This window comes from Ambystoma mexicanum, chromosome 9 (genome assembly GCF_040938575.1).
Source record: "Ambystoma mexicanum isolate Mex_15411 chromosome 9, UKY_AmexF1_1, whole genome shotgun sequence".
NCBI classification, from domain to species: domain Eukaryota; kingdom Metazoa; phylum Chordata; class Amphibia; order Caudata; family Ambystomatidae; genus Ambystoma; species Ambystoma mexicanum.
In genome coordinates this window covers 818,365,058-818,385,708 of record NC_090931.1, presented here as the reverse complement: position 1 = coordinate 818,385,708, position 20,651 = coordinate 818,365,058, and positions in this window count along the sequence as shown.

Below are 20,651 nucleotides of genomic sequence, written 5' to 3'. Positions count from 1 at the left end.
CGTTGCGTCATTTTCTTTTTAGGACTTCGCGTCCTTCTCGTTTGCTTTGTTTACTTCTGGGTTCCGGGTTTGGAGATCAAACGCGATCGCCTTTCTACCGACAGGTTGGTGGTGGATTAAGGTAAGAAATGTATTTACTTTTCTAGTGTAGTTGTACATTTATTTTTGGCAGCACTTGTTGTTTCAGTAAAAATAATAGCTGCATTACGTGCACACGTTAGTGAGAACAGAGTCATTCAGCGAGCGTAGTGTGTCTGATTATAAACTTGCTGTGTGATTTCAGAAAGGCTTTCCCTTTCCGTTTCATTCTCTGGCCAATCTTCAGGTTCGTAGCTTTGGTATTCTAGTAGTGATCTTCATAGATCAATCAGTTTAAGTTCATCTGGATGTATTTTGTATTTTCTTTTGTTTAGTGTAATTAGGAGTCTCTCTAACTTAGTACTTCTTGTGAGTTAGTTTTTACTAATATTCTGATTGGGCAGCTTTGTCGAATGAAACATAATTGCATTTAGGTTTGTTTTTGTTTTCTTTGAGATTTAATCATTAAATAGCAAAATAAACAGAATCGTAAATAGGTTTGTTAAACAAATCAATTCTGCAGTACAGAAAAAGAATCGTAAATAGGAGGTTTGTTAAACGAATCAATTCTGCAGTACAGAAGGTCAATCTTTAATCTCAGAAACTGCAAGGCGGAACAATAGATCACATGATTTATGATAGGAAATAGTTTTCCAGTTGAAGGATTGGCAACTTTTTCCAGAACTGTACAACAAGGAGACAAAGGTGCTTTGGAGGACTATGTGACTTTGTAAAAAATATCAGAGACCTCTCCGGTTCAGAACTACAATAAATGCTTACAGATCTCTTCAGAAAAACAGAAAACTAAAGATTGCAGAAGAGATACTTTCCTGACAGCTGCATTTTAGGAGACTCAGGTCTCCTGGCTTAAGAGTGCAGTGGTTCTATTCCTCTAAGCTTGAGCAGAGGAATTCTCAGGTACAACTATGTATTTTTAAGGAAAATAAGGGTTGGATAGAGGGTTCATTTATTCTCAGGCAAATCTGTGTTTTATGCTCTTTATTTTTTGTTCATGCAGATACAATACCAATCCTTAAGAAGAGGGTGGCAAGCCAGTGTCTGAGTTTTTTTTTTTTATCCCATTTTCCCCAGGGGTGTCCTGGGTTCAGCTGTGAATCTAAATCAGTTGGGCACTAGACGCTTTTGTGGGTCTGTGGGGTTCAGCAGCTTCCGAGGAATTCAGAAATCAGGACCTGACAGAATGAAAGGCCCAAGTAGTTAATTCCTCCTGAGCTGCTTGAATTCCCTTGAGACCACTATGGAGGCCCGGGGGGAGATGTAAAAAGAGTTAAGGGAGGAAGTGAGGGCAGCCCACAAAGAAAATGTTAACCTAAATCAGAAGATCAGTGGTTGTTCCTGTCCCTTTGGCCCCTCCAGAACGTTTTAGTGGGGATTCCATGAGGTTTCAAAATGTTATTACTCAATGCGAGTTACATTTTCTTAGTAGACAGGAAATTTTTCCTTCAGACACTTCAAAGGTTACATTCATTATGTCCTACTTGTCTGGTGAGGCGGCAAGTTGGGCATGGTTGTTGGTTAAGTTAAAGGATCCAGCCTTGCATGATATTAGTCTTTTCAGGGAAGGTTTGATAAACGCCAGGTTTCCTTGCAGACAGATGGTGAATTATTGGATTTAAGACAAGGGAACAGAGATCCTATTAGTTATACCACTCAGTTCAAAACTTTGGTATTGGAGAATCATTGGCCGGAGGAAAAGCGAGCTTCTTTATTCTACCGATGGTTAAGAGATGAGTTAAAGGATGCTCTGTCTGTTGTAAGTACTAGACCAACTTCTTGTGATGATCTCATTGACTTAGTTTTGCAAATTGATTTTTGCCAGAATGAGAGAAGAGCAGAGCGAAGAAGAGGTTTTGGTGAAGGAAAACAGGGTCCCAGGTTTGAAAGACCTAGATTAGAATTTGTGAACAAGGATTTCAAATCTAAAGAGTCTGAATTGTCAAATAGAATTAGAGGGCCTCTTTCAAAAGAGGAAAACGAAAGAAGAAAGAATAATTTATGTCTTTATTGTGGAAGGAGTGGCCATTTCCTAGGAAACTGTCCTTATACACCAAAAAAGAGGATGACCCCTTTGAGTAAGAGTTCGTAGATTGTGGCCAACACTCTTCAGTCAGCTGTTCCTCACATTGCAATTATTGTATCCTTCTTCTTTAATCAAGTTTTGGTGGGAAGCGGTCCTGTGATGATTGATTCAGGGGTGACAGGAAATTTTATGGATTGGGGGATGGCTAAGGCGTTGGGAGTTCCTGTGAATAGAAAGTGTATTGTAGAACAGATAAGAGCCATGGATGGGTCGGCTTTGACTTCGGGTCCTATAACTCATGAAACAGCTTCCCTAACCATGTTTATGTCTGAAAATCACGGAGAGGAGTTAGTATTTGAATTGATTGATGCTCCTCAGTTGAAGGTGATTTTAGGTATGCCTTGGCTAACTTTTCACAACCCACAAATTGATTGGGGGCGACGAGTTGTTGAATTGAATTCAGATTTTTGCAAGAAGAATTGCTCTAGTTTTCAAATCAGTCAAGGGCAAGAATCATCTACGGCTTCGGCCGTTCAGGGGTTAGCTGAAGGAGGAGTTTTTTCTCGAGTACATTCTATTGGAGTGGTTGTAGGTGAATTACCGGAGTGCTATAAGGATTTCAGGGATGTTTTTGATTAGGTAGAGGCAGGCGAACTTCCTCCTTAGAAACCATTGTAAAATTGAGTTGAAACCTGTGGCTAAATTGCCGTGTAGTAGAGTTTATGCTTTGTCTGAGAAAGAAAATGAGTATCTTAAAGAATATCTGACAGAGAATTTGTCAAAGGGGTTCATCATAGATTCGCAGTCCCCAGCTGCATCTCCTCTATTTTTCGTACCTAAGAAGGAGGGTTCTCTTAGGACCTGCATAGATTATCGTGCCCTGAATAAAGTCACAATAAAGAATCGATACCCTGTACCTTTGATCTCGGTTATGTTAGATAAGATTCAGGAAGCTGAAATCTTTTCAAAATTGGTTTTACGTGGGGCATACCATCTAGTAAGAGTGAAATAAGGTGATTAGGAGTACCAAGCCCACTTCGCAAATCATCATACTGGGCAACCTCAATTTAGGTTACCAGGATCCGCATGATGCCAAAGCCATTGACTTAACAAGTGTTCTGGCCGACTTTGGCGTTACCCAACATATTAGTGAGCCTACCCATATAAGGGTTGCACTCTTGACTGGGTCGCAGACATGAAATGTGCGTTCAACGTAACCTCTGTGTCTCCATGCATTTGGTCTGATCATCACAAAATATTATTCTCCATTAACTCTAGTCCACCTACAGATAAACCTAACCTTGCCCCTCCCACTTACACACGCAACAAGAAGGATATTACGGCTGAGAAATTACTCCCACTTATCCTCCCTCTACTGAACACGGCGTCCTCCACTTGCGCGGACCCCACAGTTCTATTAGATACCTACAACCGCGCTATGTTAAAAGCTCTCAACACCACTGCCCCGCTCAAATTGCGCAAACAAAAACCTCGCCACCACCTGAATTCCTGGTTCACCCCTCTCTTACGCGACCTGTATAAAGAAAAAAGAAAAGCTGAAGCTCATTGGAAAAGCTCACCTTCTCTGGTTAACAAAAACAACCTTACCACAGCCTCCCTTACCTACAAAGATGCCATCCTAGCTGCTAAAAAGGAAATGTATAACAAAAGGATCATACAAGCCCAATCAAATACCAAAGAATTCTTCAAGATCCTCAAGGAACTAGAGACTCCAGTTGCACTGCTTGATACGTGCACCCCTGACACTGAGTGGTGCTCCAACATTCAAATGGCACTATTAGACAAAATTGCCTTGCTCCAAGCCAAAATTAATACTAAAAAAAGCCACCTCTCTGACGCAACGGGTAACCCCCTCACCTAATCACTCCTTCAAAACGTTTAGCTTCACACCCCTTACCATTAAGGAAGTCAAAAACATTATCATGAAGCTCAAGCCTTCCAATTGCCAAGGTGACGCTTGCCCTGCACCGGTCATAAAGGAAGCCGCACATGATCTCGCCCTATTCATTACCTCATTCATTAATGCCTCCTTCAAATCGGGCACTGTACCTGACAACCTCAAGGATGCGTGGGTCATCCCTTTAATCAAAAAACCTAATCTCGATCCCAGTAATCCCTCCAACTACAGGCCCATCACCACGGTGCCATACCTACTTAAAATTCTGGATCGAGCGGCCTATTTCCAAATCCAGGACTACCTCGAAACCAACAATCTATTAGGACTTAGACAATTTGGTTTCCGTCCCAGACACGGGCCGGAGACAGCCTTAATTGATTTGAAAACCCAAATCGAGGACCTGAAAGACAAGGGCAAACAGGCGCACCTGCTCCTCCTTGATCTCTCAGCAGCCTTCGATGTGGTTGATCATCAAATCCTCTGCCACCATCTCAAGATTGCTGCTCACTTCTCGGATGCAGCCACATCCTGGATCAGCTCTTTCCTGGCAAACAGAACCATGAGGGTCTTCTGTTCCTTAGCCGCAGCCAATCCAGCACACGTCCCGTGCGGAGTCCCACAAGGATCTTGTGTATCTCCCACACTTTACAATGTGTTTACTAAACCGCTCTTTGATATACTTGACTATTTGGGTGTCTCCTACACTAATTATGCGGACGACACCCAGATACTCATCCCTATAACGGGCGACTATGTAACTGATGCCAAAGCACTCAATGCAGTCTACACAGTCATCCAGGTCTGGATGGCACATCATGGGCTCTGCCTTAATGATGAAAGAACGGAGTTACTCATCCTAGGTTCTCATTCCAAACTCACTAAACCTGACCCCAAATACAAATCCTTTATTATTGATGGGAATGATATCAAAGTCTCCAACGTCACTAAAACACTTGGAATCTACTTAGACTCTACTCTGTCCCTCAATAGACAAACCAATGCAGTAGTCTCAGCGTCATCTTATACCTGTAAACTGATTACAGCGTGCCACCCCTTCTTGACATCGGGCAACTGCCTGATCCTCGCCAGAACCCTCATGTCCAAAATCGACTATTGCAACGCCCTCTACTTACAGACCAGTCAAAGAAAGCTTGATAAACTCCAGGTCACTCAGAACAATGCCATAAGGGCAGCCCTCAACGTACCCAGGTGTTCTCACATTTCCAACACTAGACCAACTTGCATTGGCTACCTGTCACTCATCGTATATCTCTCAAAGCACTCGTTCTGACTCGCAAGGCTCAGAACAATGCAGCACCTGCCTACTTATCAACGCGCTTTGCTCAACATACAGCAAACAGACCCCTGAGATCAACTCAGGCTAACACATTGACTATTCCCAGTTTCAAGCTGCAGACACCCGGAGGCTCAAGCTTCCCAGTCCTTGTTGCTAAGCTCTGGAACACCCTACCCAATGCTCTCAGAAATGTTCCATACATCCACTCATTCAAAACGAAAACCAAACTGTGGCTACATGAACAAGATGCCCTGGCCACCTCTCTATAAGCCATACAGTTGTCAATAATTTGTCTTGCGAACTGGCTGTGCACTGTTTATAGACTGTTCATACTGTATACCTAGGTCTGCTCGCATCTTCTCTATGTATTGTTCTTTACTGTTTGTAAATATTTGTAAAATGTATCTATTGCTGTAACCTGTAACTGCCTTGCAAAACATGTGCCCAGATTCCCCGGGGCAAGGAGCGCACTACAAATAAAATAAATACAAATAAATAAATACAAATGAGTGGAAGACTGCATTTAAAACTCGTTTTTGATTATTTGACTATCTTGTTATGCCTTTTGGACTCTGTAATGCCCCAGCAGACTTTCAATATTTTATTAATGAGGTACTTCATGAGTTTTTGGATATCTTTGTAGTCGTGTACATTGATGATATCTTAATCTATTCCCAAAGTTTAGCCAAACATCAAGAACATGTGCCATCGGTGTTGCAAAATTAAGGGAAAATCATCTATTTGCTAAATTAGAAAAAAGTCAGTTCCACACAAGTTTGGTTGAATTCCTTGGTTTTGTGATTTCACCAGATGGATTAAAGATGGACTCAAAGAAGGTTCAGGCAGTGAGTGATTGGCCATCACCCACTAAGGTGAAAGAAGTGCAAAGTTTTTTAGGTTTTGCAAATTTTTACTGCAGATTCATTGAGGGTTTTTCTCAAATAATTCCCCCAATTACCAGACTTTTAAAAAAGGGAGTACGATTTATTTGGAATTCTGAATCTGAGGAGGATTTTAAAAGTCTTAAAAAGAGATTAATTTCTGGGCCAATTCTACTTCATCCAGATTCCGAAAAACCATTTTGTGTTGAGGCTGATGCTTCGAATCTTGTTATTGGGGCTGTACTTTCTCAGAGACATGAGTCTACAGGACAATGACATCCTGTGGCTTATTTTTCTAAAAAGTTCTCTCCGGCAGAAGTTAACTATACAATCATAGATAAACAGTTGTTAGCCATTAAGTCTGCCTTTGAGGAGTGGCGTCATTACCTGATGGGTGCTAAATTTACTGTCACTGTTTTAACAGATCGTCGAAATTAGCTTTTTCTTCAATCAGCCAAAACTTTGACACCTCGGCAATTATGATGGTCACTGTTTTTTGCTGACTACAACTTCATTATTACTTTTAAACCTGGCAGATTAAATGGGAAAGCGGATGCTTTGTTGCGTCAATTTCCTGGTTGTGAACAAGTGATGGAAATATCTGCGCAACCCTTAATTGCTTCTGAACGTTTCGTTTCAGCAGGTGTTCAAAAACATACTAGTATTTGTAAAGGGGTTTGAGAAAGTATGTCTAAGATGGAGAGTTGGGAGAAACTAGATGTAACCAGGAAAATCATGGATGGATTGCCTCATCATGATTCTAAACTTTATCTTCCTACAATGGAACTTCAAGAAAAGGTTTTAAAGGAATGTCATGAGTCTATTTTAGCTGGTCATCCTGGTTTTTGTAAGACCTTAGAGTTACTCAGAAGTTTTTGGTGGGAAACAATGAGAGTAGATACTTTGAATTTTTGTTCAGACCTGCAAGGTTTGTGCTAGAGCTAAATCTTTGACTGGTAAACCTGCAGGATTTTTGGAACCTTTACCCATACCTCCTCTTTCATGGCATACAATCTCTTTAGACTTTATTGTTGAACTCCCTGAGGATCAAGGTTGTTCCACAATTCTCGTGGTAGTAGATACTCTGACGAAAGAGGGGCATTTCATTCACAGGAATGGAGGAGTTACTGCTAAAAATTTAGTTCAAAGTTTTTCCCAAGGAATTATCAGACTTCATGGATTACCCAGTCAGGTGATTTCTGATAAGGGGTCACCATTCTTATCGAAGTTTTGCCATGCTTTTTGTGAAAGTTTGGGAGTGGAGATTAACTTGTCTTCTGGTTACCATCCTGAAACTAATGGCCAAGCAGAACGATTAAATCAAGAGCTTGAAAAATATTTACGGTGTTATTTGCAAACTGGAGAGAGTTGGGTAGACTTGATTTGGATGGCAGAGTTTGCTTGCAATAACTCTATGAAGGACTCTACTACCATGTCCCCTTTCTTTTTGACTCGTGGTTTTCATCCAAGATTTTTGAGAGAATTGGTTGGAAGGGGAGAGAAATCCAATCCAGCAGTGGAAGGTAAATTACAAATTATGAGAAAAAATGTAGATCGTGCAATTAAGGCTTTATGTAAAACTAAAATCAGTTACACAATATTTGCTGATAACAAAAGGAGACAAATACCTGAATATTCAGTGGGTGACAAGGTTTGGTTATCAACTAAATATGTCAGAATTAAGGGTCGAAATAAATTCAGTCCCCATTTTATAGTCCCTTTTGAGATTAACAGAATCATCAGTCCTGTAGCGGTAATGTTGAAACTACCTGATACCCTCAAAATACATCCAACTTTCCATGTAAGTCAATTAAAACCTTTTTTGAAGGGTACCAGGTTAGGAATTCTCCCGAAACCTGTAATTGTGGAAGATCAATCTGAAGAATTTGAAGCAAGAGATATTCTTGATTCCAGAAGAGTTAGAGGGCAACTTCAATATCTTATTGATTGGAGGGGGTTTGGCCCAGAGCAGCGTTCTTGGGAGTTAGCTCGGGATGTTCATGCCCCAGTTCTAATAGCCAAGTTTCATAGAAAAAATCCTTGTAAACCAGGCCCTGGGTCAGGGCCATGGAGAGGGGGTACTGTCAGGTCGGAAATGATTAATAAACCCTTGTAAATCCTTTTAATGACATGTTTTTGTCTCTAAAGTAGTTTATTTTTTATTTCCAGTTTTAGTTTCATTTTTTGATTAGTCCTTAACTCAGTCCATTCAGAGTGAGGTGGAGTTCCCAAGCCAAAATGGTGGAGGCAGTCTGAAGTCCTGATTGGCTGTGGAAATAACAAAGGGGAAGGCAGAACATTCTAAACTGCCTTTCATCAAGATTTGCCAAAGAGACTAGTCCTGAATTTCTTTTGTGGTGTTTCTAAGCCAATTTTCTGGAAACAACAGTTAGAATTGTATTTTAGTTCAAATAAAGAAGAAATAAGCAGTGGAAGAAAAGCTGGAAGATTTGGACAGAATAACCTTCTTTTTAGATAAGTACAGTTAATTTTAAAAAGAGAAAGCTAATTAGAACTAAATAGCATTTTATTTTTAAAAAAGAAAATATAATTTGTTATTTAGGAATTAGGATCTTGTTTTTTGTGGTTCCATATGATTATCTTCTCGTTGTGAGGAGTAAAGGTTTTGGCATGCATGCGCATTGTCGATTGTGCACTCATATTTAATTCAGTAGGTTGGTTTATTGACGTTGGGTCATTTTCTTTTTAGGACTTTGCGTCCTTCTCGTTTGCTTTGTTTACTTCCGGGTTCTGGGTTTGGAGATCAAACGCGATCGCCTTTCTACCGACAGGTTGTTGGCGGATTAAGGTAAGAAATGTATTTACTTTTCTAGTGTAGTTGTACATTTGTTTTTGGCAGCCCTTGTTGTTTCAGTTAAAATAATAGCTGCGTTACGCGAATAGGTTAGTGAGAACAGAGTCATTCAGCGAGCGTAGTGTGTCTGATTATACGCTTGCTTTGTGATTTCAGAAAGGCTTTCCTTTTCTGTTTCATTCTACGGGCAATCTTCATGTTCGTAGCTTTGGTATTCTAGTGGTGATCTTCATAGATCAGTCAGTTTAAGTTCATCTGGGTGTATTTTTATTTTCTTTTGTTTCGTGTCATTAGGAGTCTCTCTAACTTAGTACTTCTTGTGAGTTATTTTTTACTAAGATTCTGATTGGGCAGCTTTGTCGAATGAAACATAATTGTATTTAGGTTTGTTTTTGTTTTCTTCGGGATTTAATCATTAAATAGGAAAATAAAAAGAATCGTAAATAGGACGTTTGTTAAACTAATCACTTCTGCAGTACAGAAGGTCAATCTTTAATCTCAGAAACTGCAAGGCGGAACAATAGATCACATGATTTATGATAGGAAATAGTTTTCCAGTTGAAGGATTGGCCACTTTTTCCAAAACGGTCCAACAAGGAGAAGAACGTGCTTTGGAGGACTATGTCACTTTGTAAAAAATATCAGACACCTCTCCGGTTCAGAACTAGAATAAATCCTTACAGATCTCTTCAGAAAAACAGAAAACTAAAGATTGTAGAAGATACACTTTCCTGACAGCTGCATTTTAGGAGACTCAGGTCTCCTGGCATAAAAGTGCAGTGGTTCTATTCCTCTAAGCTTGAGCAGAGGAATTCTCAGGTACAACTATGTATTTTTAAGGAAAATAAGGGTTGGAGAGAAGGTTCATTTATTCTCAGGCAAATCTGTGTCTTATGCTCTTTCTTTTTTCTTCATGCAGATACAATACCAATCCTTAAGAAGAGCGTGGCAAGCCAGTGTCTGAGTTTTTTATTTTATCCCATTTTCCCCTTTCCCCAAGGGGTGTCCTGAGTTCAGCTGTGAATCTAAATCAGTTGGGCACTAGACGCTTTTGTGGGTCTGTGGGGTTCAGCAGCTTCCGAGGAATTCAGAAATCAGGACCTGACACTTACCAAATGATGTTCGGGATTATGCATCGGCTTGCTCTGTTTGTCTCCACTCTAAGACTTCTCGTCATTTCCCACTTGGCCTACTCACACGAATTACCATACCCACCAAACCTTGGCAAGTGAGCACTACTGATTTCGTTGTGGATCTTCCCCCTTCTGATGGCCACACAGCCATCATGGTCACCATAGACCATTTTACAAAGATGGTCCACTTCTCTTCTCTCCTTGGAGTCCCTTCTGCTTCCCAGATGTCTCGGATCTTTCTGTCAGAAATCTTCTCCCGTCATGGTTTACCAGATACTTTTGTATCGGACAGAGGCCCTCAATACACTTCCAAATTCTAGCAGAAATGATGTGCCCTTCTTCATATTGAACAAGCTTTAAGCTCTGAATTCCACCCTCAGACTAAGGGCCAAAGCGTTTGAACCAGATGTTGGAGGGGTACCTGTGTTGTTTTGTTTCTGCCGCTCAAGACTATTGGGTTGAACTTTTGCCACTTGCGGAATTTGCTTACAACAATGCCACTCGCTCTGCCTTGTGATCCAGCACTTTCTATTGTTCCTATGGGTATCATCCATCCTTTGTTCCTGCTATTGTCCCTTCATCCTCTTGTTTTCCGGGGGTAGATGCCCTAGTATCAGATATACATAGGGGTCAGCTGGTTGCCCGGCTGGCATTTTTGGATGCACAGGATCTTGCCAAGAGCTACGCTGACCCTAAGCGCAGACCTGCACCTGTTCTTGATGTGGTTGACACAGTGTGGCTGGCTTCGAAGTATTTACCTCGGCAGCTGGTGCCCACCAAGTTGTCTCCTAGGTTTTTTGGGACATTTCGTATCCTGCAGTTGGTCAGTGAGGCAGCTGTGCATCTTCATTTTCCTCCTTCCTGGTCCAGGATTCATTCTGTGTTCCATTTGTCACAAATTAAGTTGGATGTCCTGGATCGGTTTGTGAGAGGGACCGTGGTGCGTCCTTCTCCTGTCCTCAAAACTGCAGGGACTGAGTTTGTGGTGTCCAGGATTTGCGATTCCCGTTACTGCAGAGGTAGTTTATAGTTTCTTGTTGATTGGAAGGGTTACACACCGGCAGAGCGTTCTTGGGAACCTGCTTCCGGCGTTCATGCCCTACGTCTGGTCAGACAATTTTATCGGCTCCACCCGGGTAAGCCTGGTTGTCCCCCTCTGAGAGGGGGGCATACTGTCACATCGCACTACACTCGCTGGTCATGGTGGTGCCGTGGCCGACTTCGCTATGCTGGAGTCCTTAAATCTTGTTATATTGGTTCGTCCAAGATGGTGGTCGGGAAGTGCCGGTTTGGTATTGCAAGTCTGCCGGCTCCAGCGTCCGGGAATGCTCTGCCTTCTTGAAGTAATGTGATGGTTTATAAGCAGCCGAAGCCAGTACTCCTGTGCCTCACTACTCTCTTGTCCGACGCTCCGTAAGTTCACAAACTAGGAGTCACGCCACATTCTGACTTGCAAATGCTTCATCTACGGCTAATAAAAGAACACCTGTGCAGCCATTTCAGGTGTTGATCCCTAGATTTATTCTATCTCTATTACCTCCTTTCTCTGGTTCTATACTTATCCAGTCTCTTGTTGTTGATAGACATTCTCCAGACCATTGTTATAGAACATCCTTGAACCGGTGTTATCATCGCTCCCAAGTCCTGCACAGGGTTTTCTGCCCCAGAGGGTTTCCCTGGGGATTTTGCTTCTCTCTGTTTTCTCTCTGTTTCCTGTTCCAATCAGGCAGAGAGTGGTAAGGTTCACAGGGGGGGTTTTCCTGACGTCCATGGATTGACTTCTGCTCAGGTAAGTGGCTTTCTACATATCTTTGTACAAAGTCTGTAATAGAAATACTCATTGTGGACTTCGTCAAGGATGTGTGTTGGCCCCTTTTTTTATTTAATATGTATCTTTAATGACCTGTGTAAGGTATTTGAAATGTTTACATTTTCCCCCAAAGTTGGGCAACCTTATCATAAGTTATTTAGCTTATTTTAAAACATTAAGGGCCTGATTCATGGAACGTTTTCCTATGGGATTGCGCCATTATAAAACACTTCCATGAATCAGGCCCTAAATCTACCGTTGAATGTAAAAAAATGTTATTATTAATTATACAAAAAAAGCAAAGAACATTTTAAATGGTTCATTAATCATATAAGTTTGGATATTGTTTCTAGTTTTAAATATTTAGGAGTAGAGATCTCTGTAAGAAGATTTGGTCGCACCGACTTAACTATGATGAAAAATAGAGTACATCTTAATGGGCCTCATTCCGAGTGTGGCGGTAAGGGATAGCGGCCACCGGTAACGAGACCGGTGGCGGTATTCCCTTACCGCCATACTCCGAGTTCCCTCTGCGCCCTCGCCCTTAACGCCTGCTTTGAGCAGGTGTTAAAGTCGAGGGCGCAAAGGGGCCTCCAAGCCAATAACGGTGACCGTAATGAACGGTCACCGTTATTTGCATCTTCCCCATTCCCATTGAGCCCTATGGGGGCTCATTTGGGAATGGGGAAGAGCCTTGGTGAATGGGGAATTACCGCCCCGCCAACCTTGGAATGGGGCGGTAATTCCGCCATCCACCAAGGCGCTGCCGGTCCGGGTACGGCGTCAACCAAGGCGTTAATAGCGCCATTGGTTAGCGCCGTACTCGGAATGAGGCCCAATGCATTTGAATTATCATCCTTTGATAAAAAATTCAGATGATTTTCAGCACTCCCTGTACTGAAATATTACCACGAAAAAAGATTCCACACTTGCTTTACGGACCAGACACTGGTCTATTAACGAATGAATGGGATAGATTGGAGTCATTGTTATGGAAGAGGTTGCTTCTCGTACCTAAGGGAACTGATAGCAGTAATTCGACAGGAGATGGGCCTGATCTCCATACAGGCCTCTGCAGATTGGAAGAGGATACAATAACTGACAGTTATGTTGCAACCTGCGGAAAACTGTTTGATATCTGAATTATGGCATGTGTTTCTCTTGAATTTGAGAGACTGGGTTCAGGATTCGTTGAAGATTTTGGGAACCTATAATCTCAAGGCTGTCCCCACTTCCACAACACGGAAAACACAGGATGACCAGAACAGTTTACATTTCATCCCCCAACTACATACTCATCAAAACGGGATGGTCTCCTTCTTTCGTCTCGTTGGGGATGCCTTCTTATATTATCTCTCCTCATCGGTACTTCACTCGACGGTCCAGGGTCAACCGGCTCCTGGGGAACCCTTTCATTCACCTCTCTATGGTCATCTTCCTCCTCCGCTCTCTGGCTGCATTCTTGGGATGGTGTGTATTCCTCTAGCCGCTTGAAGAAACTCAAATTCAAGAGTTACTGTTCCTCCCTCACCAGATGCAGTTACCATTGACCCCTTAACTTTCACCATGTCCATGGGGGTCGGTTCATAGGTGAGTGATAGTTTTCATTCCTGACCAACATTTCATCCCCAGGGGTGAGATCATGTTGTTGGAGTCCCCTTCTTGCATTCTCTTGGTTGTTCACCACCCGCCTCTCTGACAACACCCTCAAATCATCAATCTATCCAGGTACTTTTCCTTCCCTTTCCGGGAGTAGGCCCTTGGGGCACCTTTTGAACAGGGCATCTGCTGACGCTACCCCTGTCGTAGAGTGTGGGGTTGTTCTTGTTTCAGGCCCTGACCCTATCAGTGGGCGATCCGGAACACTATGTGCAGTGTTCTCATAAAGCGGTCTGCTTCCCCATTAGCATAGGGCCACACCGGCGATATCTTGCAATGGTGTATCCCACATTCTAAAACTATAAGGGTCACCTGGCTATTCCCTGATCCCTCCAGGTGGAAACGTGCATCTATAAATCAAAGAACTGATCAGGGCGAGTCCGGATATGTGAGGACACACTATTTTATTGCAATTATTGTCTTGGCCAACAACAAATAAAACATATTGAATCAAAAGAGTGACACAGGTAAATGGAAAACATTCATTCCTTACATAGAAAAACAACAAAAAATATTAAAACAAGCTAATACATTCCAAAAGAATCCAATCTTGGCTAAAAAAACATTTTCCCTTGCCTGAGGCGCAGTATTTTTACAAATGTCAAATTAATCGGCTTAGTCAACAGTGTTGCTTAATGAGCACTGTGCCATTGTCCGAGCATATTTCTCACGGGAATCCATGCGTTGCAAATACCTTTTCCATTCTTGGCAGTATGTGATCAAACAAGGTCAATTCAACAACTCTACCTCAGGGTACCTGGACCATTGGTCGATGAACACTAAGTAATGGGAAGCCTACTCCCTGGATTCAAACTCGACGTGGATCGTGTCTCACACACTGGTGCTCCTGGTCATGGACTCTATACATGGCTCCCGCTGTGCTGGAGCAGCCGCTTGGTACCACACACAGCTTCGCACATACTCATCAACGTAGTTCTTGAGATTCGGGAACCACACCTTGGACCTGAGGCGAGCCCACCTATCCTTCTTTTGCATCAGAGCTATGCTGCCCGGAATGGAGGGCAGTGCACATGTGACTCATTTTCCTTCCTTTCCTTACCATTCCATTTAGGGTCCCTCATGCGATTCAGTGCTTGCAATTAATGGTTGGACAGGACATAGGTACTGTGTTTTTTCTTCTACAGTCCCCTTGGCCAGCAGTTAGATTTAGGTTGAAAGTGGGCGCATATTGTTTCCTTGTACTATACACTGGTTACATGTGCATGGGTGATGGTAGGGTGGTGTGGGGATCCCCCCTACTGGTGTTCACTTTTGTTACTTCTGTTTGCACTTTGTATGGTTTCGCATACTAGTGATTCTGTTATCAGATCCTAAAGGTTTTGTGTTTTTATCCACAGGATTTACAATTGTTTTTGGTCCTGAGGAAGGCGGTTTCCATCACTCTATACTGCCGAAACGCCTTTGTGAATGTCTTTGCTGGGGTTTGTACCATATTAAGTGTTTCAGGATTTAAAAAGTTGGATTTGTATTCACCATCGATGTTAGTATGCCAATTAATTTGACAAACTAATCATAATACTTCCTGCTGGGAACACCCTGTAGTGTAATATATTTTCTCCACTTCCCACCAGAGTTGGAGCAACCCCCTTTAGGAATTAATTGATTGACAGCTTGTCTGTCTCTAGGGATCATTGTATATTTGATCATTTATTGTTTAATTCATTGCTTTTTATGTTAGTTAGAGGGCTCTCCACCTGTCTTGCACTTGTCTCTGCAAGCTCTATGCACACAAAGCGAGTGATCAAGTCGACTTCAGTAATAGTCTTCACTTATAGTCATCACTGTGCCTAATTGGGTGCAGTATGGCTGATAATGTACAACAATGAGGAAATCGGAGCCATTATCAGAGGGCCATCTTTATTTGATCCCTTGTGTACTAATCAAACAGCTTCCAGCACTTCCTCTAGAGTAGAGTTGCTTAAACTTAAGAAAAGAACATTCAGGACACAGCTTCACAGCCATTTTCTTTGCGAATATCTCAGAGCAAATATTATTCCAGCAGGTATAATTGCACGTAATGAGCCATGTCTGTTCCTAGAAGACCAAGAATATAAGACCCATTTCAGCTATATTGTTACTAAATGTAGCCGTGACTTGATGGTGCCTACCGACTCTACAGTACAGCGCCTTTGCGCGTCTAGTCCATGAAGGACTAGACGTTGCTGAACAAAAATGTATAAATGACACCTCAATCACTAACGCTCAGGACAAACTCAGAAGTGACTAAGCAGTTTGAAGAATTCAAACTCACCACTCTAAATAAAAAACACAGAAATTGCCCCCAACATCCAAGACTTCAAATTGGAGGTTATTTACCCTTATCTTGCAGCGAAGTACTCCGAGACCTGCAATTCTGATCGCAACCAACAATCTGGTGGTCTAAAAACTACTACGTGTAGAGTCACCTTTTTTCAGACACCAGCAGTGATTCATCCACTGATCTAGGGTTTGACACTACTTATTTATATCCACCCTTTTTCCCCTCTATAGTGGATGCCCACATTTTTTTAGGCAGAGGCCAACAAAGAGGCCCAGTCTGGTATCCACATTTCCAACACCAGCCATGGGGGTGGATCCAGCACCACCAAAAATCCTGGAGAATGGTACACAGATAAATACTGAACTGATCGAACTTCCCATATTTAATCTATCTGACCACATTCTCACACCAGCCCAGTCTAGTGTTCTATCCAAAGGTTTAACAGTTATACTGTGAAATATCTGAGGGTATCTCACCTAGAAAACCTCAAGAGTCCCTTATTTGGGTGGCCAAGAAAGGGAGGACCTTCTCTCTTATCCCAACCCGAAAGGCAGACAAGCGGGAAAAGATCACCTGGGTAGAGGTGCCCCGGGTTATGCTCAGGAGAATACCCAAAGGGAGACGCTGTATCTTGCCAGAGACGGAGAGGAGGGCGAGATATCTGAGGCTTTGATGGGCTGTATCGCATCTGCCTCCCTTCCTCTCGTTAGAACTCTCCTGCCCCGATCCAACATCCCCTCCGTATATAATAGAGGGTGAACAAATAAGGGAAGAGGTAAGAAATTCATATGGGAGGATGCCAGAGGGGCCAAACTTAGAGAAACATAACACCTTGGAATTTCTTTGTAACCTCCTGAATAAGAACAAGAGATGGTCAACATCTATGGTATCCTTAGATGAGTCAGAAACCTCTCGTTTGGAACAGTGCCTATGCTGTGGAGAGTGGAGCCACACTATATAGATCTGCCCCGACAATCTAGAGGAGGAGCTAATAGAGACTTGAGCAAGGTGCTATCACTAGGCAAGGTTAGGCGCTTGCCTATATGTGCAAAATGTTAGAGCGGCAAAATGCTGACTGCCTTGCCTTGCCTGTGATAGCACCAGCCCTGTCCCTGGGCCCTGTACACTGTCTGCAGCCCGCTGGCGCCAGCAGCAGAGATACTAGGCGGCGCAGTACCGTGATGGTTGGGGGTCAGGCCTGCATCATGCCGCTCACTAGTGGCATCATAGGCGTGGCATCATGGGCGTGGGCACGGCCCCTGCGCGTTGCTGTGGCAGGGAGCGAGTGCGGGCATCTGCGCCTTACGGAGCAAGCACGCACGTGCCCCTCTTGCTTTGCCTTCTGTGCGGTGGTTGCCGGACCGTTTAGTCAGGGATGCGGATGGACAGACGCCAGTCTCATCTAGCTCAGAGTGGTGAGAAAGCAGATTGATTCAGGTGAGCAGTGACAAACCGAACGCCCGGAGCAGACATGATTAGATTATGCAATGAAATGTAGGTTTAGCCACTCGGCCCGCGTTCACTTAAAATGTGTCATAATCTCTCGCAAGAACATAAAGGAGGTGCAATGAAAACACCAGACAACTGAGCAAATATATACATAAATGTGATTAGCAGTGCCCCATGACCACCTAATGAGGATTGTTTTGCACATATAACATGGTGCCTTGCATGCACTGCAGTATAGCCTGGCACCGCCATAGGCCTTTGCGGACCAACATAAGCCCTTCCCCCACGTTCTTGTAAAATAGCCTCATAACAGGCTGTGTGTCCCTGCCAGTGCCACATTGCCCTATCGTACATAAGTCTTTCAGGAGGATAGAATTTCTGAAATGTCCCTGTCCATCTACGAATGTCTGTCTGAATGGACACAATCCTTGCATTTCGATCTGCAACTTTTTACAGAGTTTGTTTGTGGCCCTAGTTTGGTGTTGGATAAGTGACTCGAGCAGAGACTCTAGTTGCAAAATGGACCTCAGTTTTCACATGCATGCCCGATGCGTTCATGTGCAATCTGGTCTTTGTGCAAAGCATGGGTGGGTGGGTGACTAGTATAAACCCAGAGAAAATAGACTCCTCAGCCACTGTTTGTTATACAGTTTACATATTAAGTGGGCGCTCTGTGACCAGTGGGGCAACACCATTGAGCTGATCAGGCTCTAGCCCCCACAGCCCGCCCCCCGAAATCATGGCCTATGTTGTCTCGACCTGGCTGACCTACAGAGCCGTGGCAAGACAGAACAGAAAACAGACATTAACTGGTGCCTGGGCTTCCCTGTTAATAAAGGCCCGGCAATTACTAACCTAAAGCATTTCACTGTCAGCATCTGCATTAATATGTGCACATTTTTAGGCAATCGAAATTGTGATGTGGGTTTAGCACTTGCATGCCAGGGGAGTGATTGGAAGGATAGAGAGGGGACAGAGGACCACTCATTCTCACAGCAGTCCTTAAGTGGGTGCTTTTAGAGGTAACAGGCAGTTTGCTGCTTTTGACAAAGAGGCTTCACAAGAATAGTGTCATCGGAATGTGTAAAGAAGTTAGATGCCCCAACACAAGTAAATTTACCCCGCCGCTACATTCTATGAGGTTAGTGCCTACACAAACATTTGAAGGGTTTGCCCTCTCACCCCCGAAACGTAAAGCTATATGCACCCCTGGAAGAGGCTGATGTGCCCACTTGCTACTGGCATCCCGATCTAGGAGGTAAAATTCTTTTCCAAGATGGCCACCATGGAAAGGAAAGGTGGGGTTCCATACAGGGCCCCTCTTCGCTTTCCATGGCAGCCTGCAGAAGGCGAAAAGAGAATCCTATGACCATATTACCACAAGCACAATTTTCTTCCCTTTCAAACCTATCCCAGTTTCAAATAACTTTACCACAAGGCCAGTCCCAGGTGAACATGGCCACTTTAACCCCATGTGTTGTCCCTCGTGGTCATGGCCAGTAGCCAGATTGTCCGGATCATTACCTTATTCCATGACCCGGACAATCTGACCACTGCCCATGGCCACAGGCTACACCTCAGTCGCCAAAGGTATATCACTGTTTTATGTACCTACAATATGACACTTGTCAAAAAATAAAACACGGGCACATTTGCAAAACCATGCTTTCAGGTCCTTGCCAATGCTCCTTAGACAAGTTTGCTGGAAATCCACCCATGTTTTATTTTTTCAAAAGTGTCAAATGTATGCACATACAATAGTCATATAACCTAGCCCCCACTTGACAAAATCCATTCAGACTTCATGAAAACATACATATCTAGATCTATAATCGTTTTGCAAACCTTTGTGTAGATTTGTCAAATGGCACCACATTTATAAGCCTTTACAATATTTTGGGACCCCCCTATAATTTTGCCCCATCTTGACAGAATCCCACCGAACTTTGCAGACACATTCGGAATCAGGTCAGGAATATAATTGCAAAATATCATGCAGTTTCATTAAGTGGCGCCAAAGTTATAAACCATCCAAGAACTGCTTTTCACCAACCCTGTAATGCAGAGGTGTCCACAAACTTCACAGGACTGTTCACAACATCCGGACTGTCCGCATACTATTACGACGAAAAACGCCTGTTTTTTTGCTTCTTGCGGCCATATCCCATCCGATCCTCATCACCCTTCCCCTCCCCAGAGATTATTTGATAAGTTATTCAAGTGCAATGTTGTGTTTTTTAATACGTTTTTACCGCGGTGTCCGCAGACAGTGGTCGAAGTCTGCGAATCCAAGATGGCGGCCGTTTCCAAAAATCTGACGCACTTCATGCTTTTCACCATCCAATCAGTGGGTGCGTCTGATGTCTGCAAATCAGAGTCCAGTCCGGGGACCGAACAGGGAAATGAGTCAGTGGACAGGACCCAGATATCACTATTTTTTTTGGACCTACTTTTTGGTCGTTTTAAAAAAAAAACTACTGGATGGATTTCCATCAACTCTTTTGAGGACCAAGCCACCGCTCCTGCTGCAAATTTGGTGAAACTCCGTCCAGCGGTTTGGGCTGTAGGTGTGAGCAAAGTTTTTCTCCGTTCAGTCTATGGGAAAAAAAACATTTGCAACCCCACTTATAATTTACAGAACCCCCCCCGCCGGCCCTCCCCGGATGAAACGTCAACAAACTTTGCAAAAAAAAATGCAAAGTTTGGTGAGGGTTCATCAAGGGGGAACGGAGTTATAAGCCGCCCAAAAAGTGCTCTTCCTATGGGTTTAGCAACTTAACTATAACTACAAGGCCGCTACCGCAGGACGTGTAATATTGAGATGCATACATTAGATGCTGAACTATACACACTATACACGGAGTTATACACATTCTATACTGAGAGGTATATACTGTATATTGCGATACATGCGTTACCCGCTCTTTCTCCCAGCTCTGTGTCATACCCTTGTCCTTGATTTTGGCAAGGAGTACACCCAACACATGTATCGCTCTCCAGATTCTCTTAATCCTGCCTGTTTCAGTGGCAAGTGGCGAAAGAAGCTTTTCAAAGCTAAAGTTGATCAAAAGTTATATTCGATCTTCTATGGTGCAACAAAGACTTGTTGGGCTTGCAACCTTGTCAATAGAGCATGACATTGCTCAACACATTCATATCAAGAACCTTGTTTCCAAATTTGCAAAAAATAAAGCTCAGAAAGTTAATTTCTAATGTGCATGTTCACTAGTTGTAACACACATCTGGTACGAAGTCACATGCATTCCTAGCTATATGTGTGATTTATATG